The sequence below is a fragment of the Podarcis vaucheri genome (assembly GCF_965113315.1).
Source record: "Podarcis vaucheri genome assembly, chromosome: 11".
NCBI lineage: Eukaryota > Metazoa > Chordata > Lepidosauria > Squamata > Lacertidae > Podarcis > Podarcis vaucheri.
The window spans coordinates 2,142,503-2,153,849 of NC_138749.1; the positions used below are offsets into that span (position 1 = coordinate 2,142,503).

The 11,347-nt window shown below is 50.7% G+C and overlaps 1 protein-coding gene across 1 annotated transcript in view; it reads right to left on the bottom strand.

Moving 5' to 3' along the window:
* The window catches only part of CNTFR (ciliary neurotrophic factor receptor), a 452,132-nt gene extending 444,200 nt beyond the window's left edge, over window positions 1-7,932 (bottom strand). The window contains exon 1 of the mRNA XM_082242163.1: window positions 7,777-7,932. The gene's annotated coding sequence lies outside the window, so the exon portion shown is untranslated. The remainder of the gene's footprint in view (window positions 1-7,776) is intronic.
* Window positions 7,933-11,347: the final 3,415 nt, after the last annotated feature.

The window sequence follows — 11,347 nt, forward strand, 5'->3', positions numbered from 1 at the left end:
GCCTTGCTTCTCAAATGAAGGCCTCCCTCCTGTTGGAATTGGGTTGCCTGAACCAAAACACATCTACTGGACATAGGAGCCAGGAAGCTGGTGGGGGGGGGGTGAAGAGGAGCTGCCAAGCCCTATAAAAGGCTTAGCTTCCAAAATTCAGAAGCCACTGTGCTGATTATGTTCTCTCCCCACATTTTTAACATGAGAGCACAAGCCACAGAGAGAGAGCCACCAGCACTGGTTGCAGAAGGAGTTTGTGCCAGGGCAATAATGCAAATCCATAGACTCCAAAAGCACTCCAACATTTCTACAGCTCAAACTCTCTTGCATCGGTCAGAAGGGAAGAGGAAGAAGGCAGCACTCAGCACAGTCCTGTCTTCCACAGAGGTGGGATCGCCTCTTTGCAACCTGGAGGTGTCAAGTACGATGCGGCGAACAGCGCACACAAACAGTGAACACTGGCAGGCACGCAAATGGCAAGGCTGGGCTCCATGTTAGTGCCAAGAGGTGCCAGGTCCCACCACCCACAGATCTGCGTGCCCACAGACCACACAAGAAAATGTCCAAAGGCCCAGCAAGCGGAGAAAACGGCCTTGTTCCCAAGCACCAGGCAGCTTGTGCCAGTCAAAGAGCGGGCGCTTGGCATCAGCCTGCCACGGTGGGCAAACCAGAGAATACAGTGGCACCTTGGTTCTCAAATGCCTTGGTACTCAAACAACTTGGAACCCAAACACTGCAAACCCAGAAGTAAGTGTTCCGGTTTGTGAACATTTTTCGGAAGCCGTACATGCTCCATTTTGAGTGTTACGCTTCCAGTTTGAGTGCCACACTTCTGTTTTGCATCTTATGCTGAGGTCTGTCTGGTTTTGCATTTTTGTTTTTGCGGCTCTTTTTGTTTTGTTTTTGTGACTGTGTGGAGCCCAGTTCAGCTACCGCTTGATTGGCTGATTGTGTGACTCAAGTACATTGTTTATTGCTTTCATTTTATGGATCAATGGTCTTGTTAAGATAAAATTCATGTTACATTGTTGTTTTAGGGGTTGTTTTTAAAAGTCTGGAACGGATTAATCCATTTTGCATTACTTTCTATGGGAAAGGCCCCCTTGGTTTTGGAACGCTTTGGTTTTGGAATGGACTTCCGGAACGTTTGAGGACCAAGGTACCACTGTAGTAAGGTTGGAAGGGAACCCTGGGGTCATCTAGTCCAACCCTCTGCAATGCAGGGATTGCAGCTAAAAATAGGATACTTTTTATCCAGCAAACAAGTTACACTTTTATAAAAAATACTGTTTCATAAACAAACCTGAAGGGCCAGCGAAGATACCCAGCACTAAATTCTTCCAAGTCAGCCATTCAGTGCTTGAGTGGTTTCCTAGTTGCATTCTGGTGCTTTTTAAAGAATTATTTGAAATAGAACAGTACGATAAAAGAACTTCTGTTACAGAAATAAAAATTCTCTGTTAAACTTTCTCCTAAAACTGAGGTGGGGGTTTCAAATGCCTTTCCTGCCTCCCAGGACCCTGACCTCGGGATCCCCAGATCTTTTAAGACTTGCTTTAACTAAATGATCAAATAAGTAAGGAGACTGGAATGAAAGAAAGAATAAAGGGAAGATGGATTTTCTGAGGCTCTCCATCAAAACCCATGAAAACCAGAAGGGCTCAAACACTCTCTCAGTCCTCAGAGTGGTCCAGGAAGTCCTGAGAGATGCCTTGCTGGGAACGTCTTTTGCTGGCCAGAGCACACTTTCTCACCTGTACGCTTGTGTTAGCTGACACCCACAAAATGGAGAAAAACCTGGACGTGTTAGCAAAACTACACAATGCAGAGAAGATTGAGTCTACCCAGCGAAAACTACTGTTATCCCTGTCAAGCAAGCACCACAGACACCAGTACAAATTCAACACACACCAGCAACCGGTGTGTAAAGTAGGATAACTGATAACATTCACCACGGCTTCTTCACACATCAGAAGTTATTTCCACAAGACTCCCCAGCACCCACGTTCCCTTCAAAGTCCCTGGGCAACTGATGTCAGGCGGTCAGTGACTCAGATGTCACAGTGACTGCAATGCGAGTCATACAAAGGTTACTCTCTCCTACACAAGCAACTTTTGCAGAGATACAGGTGGAGGGGAAATTGACATGTCCAACTTCTTAACCCCCATCCCAGGGTTCATATAGAGTGTCGCGCATGTAGCTGAGGCAATTGCAACCCATTTGGGAATCAGATGGGATGAAGGAACCATGTTGCTTCTTAGCAGTTGCTCTTTAAATAGGTGAAATGAGGATATTCCTGCTTGGCACAATTTTCTACAGACTGGCCAAGCCCCTGGGACCACGTATCATGGGGAGGTCCTTGTGGCTAACAGTTGTTCTGCAAAGTCTCCAGCAAACAGGTCTTTCCCATCGCCAGCTACCAAAGACTCTTAGCTGTAGAAGTTGCCCAGGATACTGGGACCTTCTGCACTCAAAGCAGGTGTTCTTCCTCCAGGCTGGAAGCTGCACTGATGTAACCAGTTCCCTACAAATACATGAACTGGAACAAATGCCAAACCCATTGCCCTTCTGTCTACATTGGTGTCCTGCCTGTGTCGTGGACTCACATTACTAGAAAACCCTCAAATTTCCCCTTCTGCAAAAGGGGCACTGACCCACCTCACAGGGTGGGTTGTTTAAAACAAAGCTTGCCAGCATTTTCGACGTTATTAATGGGGCACTGTAGCAGCAAGCTCTCTTCTCCATTAATTCAAAATTCATGTGATCAGTACACAACATTCTGGGACTCCTTAATTGCTCAAATTTTGTTTTATTCATGAGCGATAATTTACGTTTAAATGTTCCTTGAGTGACTTATTTGTTGTCTATTTGGGGCCATGCTCCAGGGGCTCCACAGGGAATGCAAAACTCTGCAAGCGTCAAGCTTTTCCACTCTCATTTAAGCACATGGGGGAAACTGTTCCAGCGAGAGACACGTACCTATGAAGCAGCTCCTTTCATAAAGCACAGGAGGAACCACCCATGAAATGAAGACTCTGGGACACACAAAAAACAGGGATCGCTTCCATCTGTTGCAAATGGCAATTGTGCAAGAGAACTGCCCAGAGGACTGTGCACCCCAGTTAGATTTGCTTAAAAACAAACCCAGTGTTTTAAAAACTTTTTTTAATGTAACTTTTCCAACACTGAATACAAAAACACTAACATAAAAATTGATACGCAAGCTAAATTTAATACTGCACGAGAAAACTTTAACAGTACACACCATTTTAAGAAAAGATAGTCACATTTTGATGGTCAGCACATCGTCTCAAGGCACCATCTGCTGGAATGTCTCCAGCCCAAGCAAGGCCCCTTGAGAATGTTAGTTGCTGGACAACGAAAATGGGAAATAAAAATTTAAGCGTTGAATGGGACTTGTGCATGAGCAAAACTCTGTTTCAGCAGGCCTCACTTTGGCAATATTCCTAGTGGATCATGCCCTTGCAGCTGGTCACAAGCTCTCTTCTCTCTTGTAGAGTAGCAGATGACTAGCTCATTACATGCCATCTCAGCCTATGATTTAAATTGACTTTGTATTACATAAGGAAAACATAAGCAGCAAAAGCAACCGTTTTCTCAGCAGTTTCAAGCTAAGCCACACAAATTAAGGATCGGCTTCCAAACAAGCAATACTCTTTCTCTCTCGCACACACTCTGAAAACATTTATGAGGCTTCCCAAGCAAAATTCAACTACAAGGGCTTAGGTGTCTGTACACACCAGCCGATTACTCATCAAGTCCTGAGCATTTGTTTTCAAATGAAGGATCCGGGAACAAGTTCCCCTCAATCTGCAAAGCCCTGAGTTGGTCACAGGGTTCCTGTTTCTCCTAAGTTGCAAGAGTCATTCCCCCATGGCAGAGAAAGAAGGAAACCGCTTCATCTGAGTGGGGCTTCTGCCATCTGCCCCAGAGAAGCAAGATATTCTGGAATGCTTTTTATTAGCCAACATGGTTCTTTACCAGGCAAAGGGAGCACATGCCAGCCTTTGAGAATTCTGGGGATTTGGGGGAGTTCCTTGCTACTCAAAGGCTCTGGCAGGGAGGGAAAATCCACCGAAAGAAGCAGATGCAACTGTGAACACACACACACCCCTCTCCAAATACACTACTTCAGAAAGAAAAGAAAAAACCCACACATTTCAGTCAATTCATCTTTTGGTTTTTCAACACGCTACACTGCCATCGTGCTGTCAAGGCTCCTTAGGAAGCACGGTTGTTGCAGCCAACTTTCTTTTCCTCTTTGAGGAAAGTGGGAGAAAGCAAGCATGGCGAGGGGTTATCGGGTGCCACCTCCGAGGTTGCCAGGCCACCCTTGAAAAGAAAAAGACTTTCCGGGAACAGCATATGGCTCAATATCTCAGGGACTGTTTTTGCAACATTATGAACAGCAGGATGTGCTGAAAGCAACTCAAAGTGAAGCTCGCAGCACCCAACACACGAACAGCTCTTGCTGCTACAAAGGCACTTCCTACAGTTGAGAAAATAATCGCCCAGGGAGATGCATTTGAAGATACAGCCCGCCAGATCTTCAGGGAGTCCTACTGACACCCGTTGTGAAGCCCAGGAGGAAGCCACAAGGGCTTGTGTGTGGCCCTGGCATCCTGGCTGCAAGACGTTGGCAGAGCTAGCAATTTCCTTTCATGGCTTATGGTCAACACCCTGCTATTAAGGATGGGCACAAACCACTGGGGGAAACCATGCCCAGAAGGAATCCACACACAAACTCCAAAAATATTTGAGATTCAAAAAGCCATTGGATTAAACAATTTTCTAGCGCAAGAAGTCTTACTTGCTGCTTCCTTACTACAGCTCCTTCCAAAACTTTACCACGGCTGACTGTATTAGGCTGGCAAAAGCTTTCCGCTTGGGGAAGGCAGATCCAGAGTTATCCAGCGTATTTCTCCTTGGGAATTTAACCCTTTAGAACCAGCCAGCAAAGACCATGAGGAAGAACAGGTACCCAATAGTTCCTCACAAAGTTAGCAAGCAAGCAAGCACATTGAACCCCGATGAGCCCTCATTTCAATGCAAGTCGCAACATCTCAGGCTTTTTTAAAAACAAAAACAAACCCAGCAACCATTACAATTTATAAGGCAAGACATTTGCTCTTCAGACAAATCATTCCCTGTCCAGTTCTCTTTCTCACAGACCTCGAGCATGCAACACACAAATCACAGCCGCTGGCAGAAACATTGGAGCAGGGACTGTAGAGAAAGGCACTTGCGAACACAACGGCAAGAGGAGCAAACTGGAGATGTAACAGTGAAGCCGGGAGCAGCAGCACAGGGAGAAAACTGAGGCACAAGGCAAGGTATCCCCGAACAGTTTGCAGGAAAGGAGAAGGAAATATCATAGCAGCAACAAGAGGACATGGTGGTGGACCAGAGGAAAACCAAATTCCTAAATCTCTGTGCATCGCTTACAAATGCATTTATCTATCGAATGGATTTCTTGGCCCTGGCCCCTTCAGCCTAAGATCCCCGGGCTGGCTACAACAATACTGTACAACATCAAAAGCAGTCGAAACAATTCCCATCAGAAGGCAGCCTCCTTTGCAGTGAGGCTCAGATTCTCTCCCACACACCCTGGCAAGTTGGAGGAGAGTGCAGTTTCAAGAGAGTTTGGAGAAAGGCAGGCAGATGAAATCCAGTTCCGTGTGCACAACTGCCGTCCGTCCGTATGCACCACTGCTTCTGCTCCCCAAAAGTTGCTGCAAAAAGGAACCACCACCGGGTTTGAAGGCAACTCACTGGAACATCAGGGTGCCAGATTTCAATGGATTCACACACACACACACACACACCCTCTGTCTCCAAACTCCGGGTTTGCCCCAGAGGGCAACAAGGAGAAAGCAGGGCCCAGTCACCCAACAAATGAAGGGCTCGGATGCAAAAGGCGCCATTGGACAAGCAGCAGCACAACCTCCCAAAACGAGAAAGACCATGAAGGACTCATGACAGAGGAAAAAGGAGCAGGTTAAACTCGAGCAGAGATCTCAAGGCTCCTTGATGCACTCCAGTGTTTGGCACTTGCAAAATCCCATGGATGGGAGGGTACAAGGTATGGGGGGGCACACTTTTGACATGCTGAGGGATTCCATAGGGCTACCCCCTCTTCCTAACATCTGCCCCTGCATTTGGCCCCATCCCTCCCAATATCTATGGAGAGGGGCTTGCTTAGCAAGACATCCCCCCCAAAAAAATATATGTTTATGTCCTTATTGAAGAATCTCTCTTTTGGGGGAACAGGGACAGAGAGATGGAGAAAAGCAGACCTGTACAAACAAGCAAGGGATTTGCAAATTTTACTCAAGAGTGTTTGCAGAAATGGAGACTTCAGGGCTTGTAAGTGGAGGGTGGGGAGGGCAAATATATCGACTTTTTTAATGGATTGAGGGCACCTAGTATGGAAACCAGGTTTTTCTTTCCATATACTGTAACTTTTCTTTTTAAAAGTGAGGGTGCCAGACACTTGTGTAATTATTTTCTTACAACCATCATCAAGGGAGGGGTGGTTTCTAGGAGTTGGGGGAAAGATCCATGTAACTGATGGCGGGGGCGCAGGGAGACAGTCAGCCTTGTCCCTACTTTTAAGATTTCCCTGGGATCAATGCCATTAGCCCCATAAAAGCACTCCATGCCCCACAGAGTTAAATAAATATGGGGGGGCAGGGGCTGGGAGTGGATGACTTTTTAAAAAACGCTCTTTCACAGCTACTCCTTTCCGGGTGCTGAACTGCATCCTTTTCCGAGAAATTCAGGGTCGCTCAAAATCCCCCCACCCGCGACGCTTCCCAGCTCAGAAGTTGCAAAATACCAAGCAGCCCACGAGATTGAAGGCAACAATTGCGGCGGGGGCAGCAGCGGCGGCGGGGGGGGGGCAGGACACGAACCTGTTGCTGCCCCCCCCGTCCAGACCCTAGAGCAGATGCCTCCCCCCTGCCTCCACCACCACTCCGATTTCAAAGGCAGGGACCCCCCACCCACCCCAGGACGCACAATAAGCTGCCCGCTCGCGGCTCCGAGGCGCACCCAGCTCAGCTGCTGCTCTCTCCAGAGTCGCCGGGGCGAAAACCGGGTTGGGGGGGGGGGAGAGAGAAAGCAGGATCCGAGAAGGGAGGAAGAAAGAGGAAAAGCGGGCGTGGGGGGAGAGAGAGAAAGCCGAAGGAGGAGCATTTCCGCTCCGGCTCGATCAATCGGCGCCGGCTAAGAGCTCCCGTGCTTGGGGGTGGGGGGAAAGGAAAGAGAAGCGAAGCCCCGCTCAGCTGTCTGGCCGGAGCAAAGTGGGGGGGGCATCTCTCTGTCCCCCACATCTAAGCCCTGGAGGCGCGCTCCCAACCCACCTCCCCCCCTACAGGGCCGCGAAGGAGCCACCCCCCTCCCGCTTCGCTCCCTTCTGAACGTCCTTTTTTCGGGGTCCGCGCCAGGAGAGGGGGAGCCGGGGGTGGTGAGCCCCTCCGCGCGCCGGGAAGAAAAGTTTCCATAGCGAGAGGAAAGCAGTACGGGGGGGGCGCGAAAGAGAAGCGACCAAGCAGGAGGGAGGCATCCCCAAATATAGTACCCAGCTTTACGCACGAACCAATGTGCAAGCTCTCCAAAAAATAACGTATCAAGCATTGCATGCAAGCCGATGCAAATATATTTCTTACCCTCCCCAACTGCACACGTCGCGAAGCGGTCGGTGTCCATATTCCGCCCGCCCCCACCCCTCAAAATCACCCCAATCTGGGCGCCCCACTCACCGCGCGCGCCCTGCGCCCCCCTCCGCCGCGGGGCTCCCGACAAGCCAGCGCTGCCCGGCGGCTTCGGCTACCCGGCGTGGTCGGTGCCCCTGGCGGAGCTTCGGCTCGCCCGGCGGCGGCGGCGGCACTGCTTCCCTGCACCGGCTGCGAAGAGAGCGAGAACGAGAGAGAAGCGGAGCGAGGGAGACGCTCTTTTAAACTCCCCCCCCCACCCGCGCGCGCCCCACCCCCCATGTGACCAGCCGAGGAAGCGAGGGGGGAGGGGAGGAGAGGGGGGAGGGGAGGGGAGACTGCGCGCACCCCCCTGGGCACCTCCAAAATCATCTCCCCCTCCCCGCCTCCGGAACTTGCGCGTGAAGTGGAGGCAATCCGGAGCAGGGGGAAGCCAGCCAACCCGGTGCGATCCGGTGGTTGGCTGCAAACGGGGCTTGCTCCCGAGGAAGCGCGCAAAGGGAAGGAGCCGGTTTGCAAGACGTGTTAAGGCGAGCTTACTTCGGAGTAAGCGCTGGCGAAGTGGGCGGTTTGGGCGCCGAGGAAACGGCGTGCGAAGGCTAGGGACCGCGACCGCGCAAAGAGCGCGCGCGTAGCGACGGCGGAGGCGCCTCGGCCATGCAGGGAGAGCGCCAGTCGCCAGGCAGCGGGTTGCGCGCGCCCCGAATCCACAAACACGCGCTGCCCGGTGCTTTGCTTGTTTACTCGGAAGTAAGGCCGCTCGCTCCTCCGAAGTCAATGCTCACGAGGATCCTGGCCAAAATGTCCCGGGGGGGGGAACTGAACACGCGTGACACACGGTCTTATGTGTGCAAAAGCAGTACCTTCCGTGGCACAGCGCGCAACGCGGAATACGTCTGCTTGCGTGTAAAGACACGGAGTGTAGACACGCATGTGGATACGGACGCTCAGGTGGCGTACCACGCTGACCACAGAGAGAAGGGAAGCCACAGAGCTACCGGAGGGCGCGGACGGAGATGCTGACACGCGTCTGCCCATGCATACAAACATACACAGGCAGAGAAACGTCGAGGTGAGAATCGTCGGGCGCAAAGTACCTATTTGCAGGGTAGGGAATAGGGCGGCTACGCCAGGAGCAAGCTACCCCAGAAGAAAGGCCGCCCACGTGCAGAGAAACCCCGGGGAAGGAAGTCACCTTAAGGAGAGAGGACAGTGCGGTGTAGTGGTTAGAGTGCCGGACTAGGACCTGGGAGAGACCGGGGTTCAAATACCCCTTCGGCCATAAAGCTCACTGGGTGACCTTGGGCCAATCACCTCCTCTCAGCCCAACCACCTCACAGGATTGTTGTGGCGGTTAAACCAGGTACGCCACCTTGAGTTTCATGGAGGAAAAGATGGGGTATAAACGCAATAAACAAATGCAACCAACAAACAAACCTTCCTTACTGAATAGTTCAAGTCTGCGCGTTCAGTCTGAAAGAAGTTCGGCGCGCAGAAGCGTGCAGCGTGGGCGACACGCGTCTGTTGGGGCGCTCGCGCCTCACGCCCAGAACCAGGAGGACTCGGAAGGAATTAATTTATCATCAAACTTCTCGTTCCCTCTCTCACACAAGTTTGGCTTCCAAAAAGCAGGTTGCATTCGCACGTGCAAGACGACAAGCTCGGGGAACACGCCCGGACGACCCACGGCCCGCTCGTCCTCCAGGATCGCTCGCCCGCGTTCTCCAATGGCCGGTTTTACAACGCGCACCGGCTACGCGGTTGCCGCCTCCCTGTTTGCAAGCGCAGCGGCGAGCCGCGGATGCAGCGCAGCAATGCACCGAGACTGATGCTGAAGAAGCAGCAGGAAGACTCTCCATCCTCGCCCCCGCCCCCCAACTCCGCGCGCTTTGGCATCTGGAACAAAGCCTGCGAGCTGCCAATCAAGGGGGCGGCCGAGGGGGGTTGCCCTGTCCATTTGCAAATCAATACCGGCCTCCAGAGAAAGAACCTTGCATTAAACATGAGCCAGTTCTATGGATGGATGGATGGACTGGGAGGAGGGAGGCTGCAAAGGGGAGAGGCGGAGGAAGGAGCCAGGGCTAAGTATGTTTAAAATTATTTTTATTTACGACATTTATAGCCCCCCCTTTTTTCTCCCAGGAGCTTAAGGCTCCTCTCCCTCCGACTCCTCCTCGTTTCACACAACAGCCTTTCAAGGTAGGATAGGGCGAGAGTGATCCGTCATGCACTGAGCTTCATGGCCAAGCAGGGATCTGAAAGCTGGTTTCTGCCAGGTCTTAGTCTGGCACCCTAACCATTGCACCACGCTGCCTCTGTTTTAGCAAAGACAGGGACGAGGCAGGGATGGCCACCAACCTAATGGTAAAGGGACCCCTGACCATTAGGTCCAGTTGTGGCTGACTCTGGGGTTGCGGCGCTCATCTCGCTCTACTGGCCGAGGGAGCTGGCGTATAGCTTCCGGGTCATGTGGCCAGCAGGACTAAGGCGCTTCTGGCGAACCAGAGCAGCGCACGGAAACGCCGTTTACCTTCCTGCCAGAGCGGTACCTATTTATCTACTTGCACTTTGATGTGCTTTCGAACTGCTAGCTTGGCAGGAGCAGGGACCGAGCAACGGGAGCTCACCCCGTCGTGGGGATTCAAACCGCCGACTTTCTGATCGGCAAGTCCTAGGCTCTGTGGTTTAACCCACAGCGCCACCCACGTCCCGGCCACCAACTTACATGGTTTTAAAAGAGCATTAGAGAAATTGATGGAGGAAGAAAGGGCTATCGATGGCTGCCAGCTGCAGTGAGGATGTTCTTCCTCCAAGGTGGAAGGCAGCGATGATAATGGGAGGGGAGAAGGCTTCTGTGCTCAAACCCTGGCAGCAGGTTTCCCATTGAGGCATCTGGTTGGCCACTGTGAGAAGAGGGTGCTGGGACTATAGATGAGTCATTGGCCAGATCCAATCAGACTCCTCTGGTGTCCTTATGGAACCTCCAGCTCCAGGGGCAGTCTATCTCGTTTCCTAGTTTCTTAGGGGTATTTGGCTACTGTGAGGAGAGGATGCCAGACTAGATGGCCTAATCCAGTGGGATAAATATAAAACATATGTTCAAAAATACAGTAAAGGTTCGCTATCTATGCTAGCATTTGATTGACGTTGGAGTGAGACTGAGTTGAGAAAGAAGACTAAGAGCACCTAATGATATAGGAATGTATTAGATAATATGTAAAGAAATATACAATAATAAGAGTACATTCATTTGTAAAAAGAAGGAATATACAACGGGAAAGGCAGGAAGTCTAGTGTGCTGGTATGCATATGATTTGGGGGGGATTTGTTTTTGTTTTTTCTCTTTGTTCTTTCTTTTTTGTTTCATTTTCTTTCTAGGTATATAAAAGTTGTATATAATTTATGTATACATGTTGGAAATTATAGTTAAGTCCTGTAATGTAATATGACAACCTTTACCGATGTAATATAAGAATGTTAACAAATAAATAAAATGGGGGGAAAAGATGGGCCCCAGGTCTAATCCAGGAGCCTCTTCTCCAGATCAATGATTCGTAGAATTGCAGAGTTGGAAGGGACCCCCCAGGGTCACTGGACAAATGACCCTATCCCCCCACCT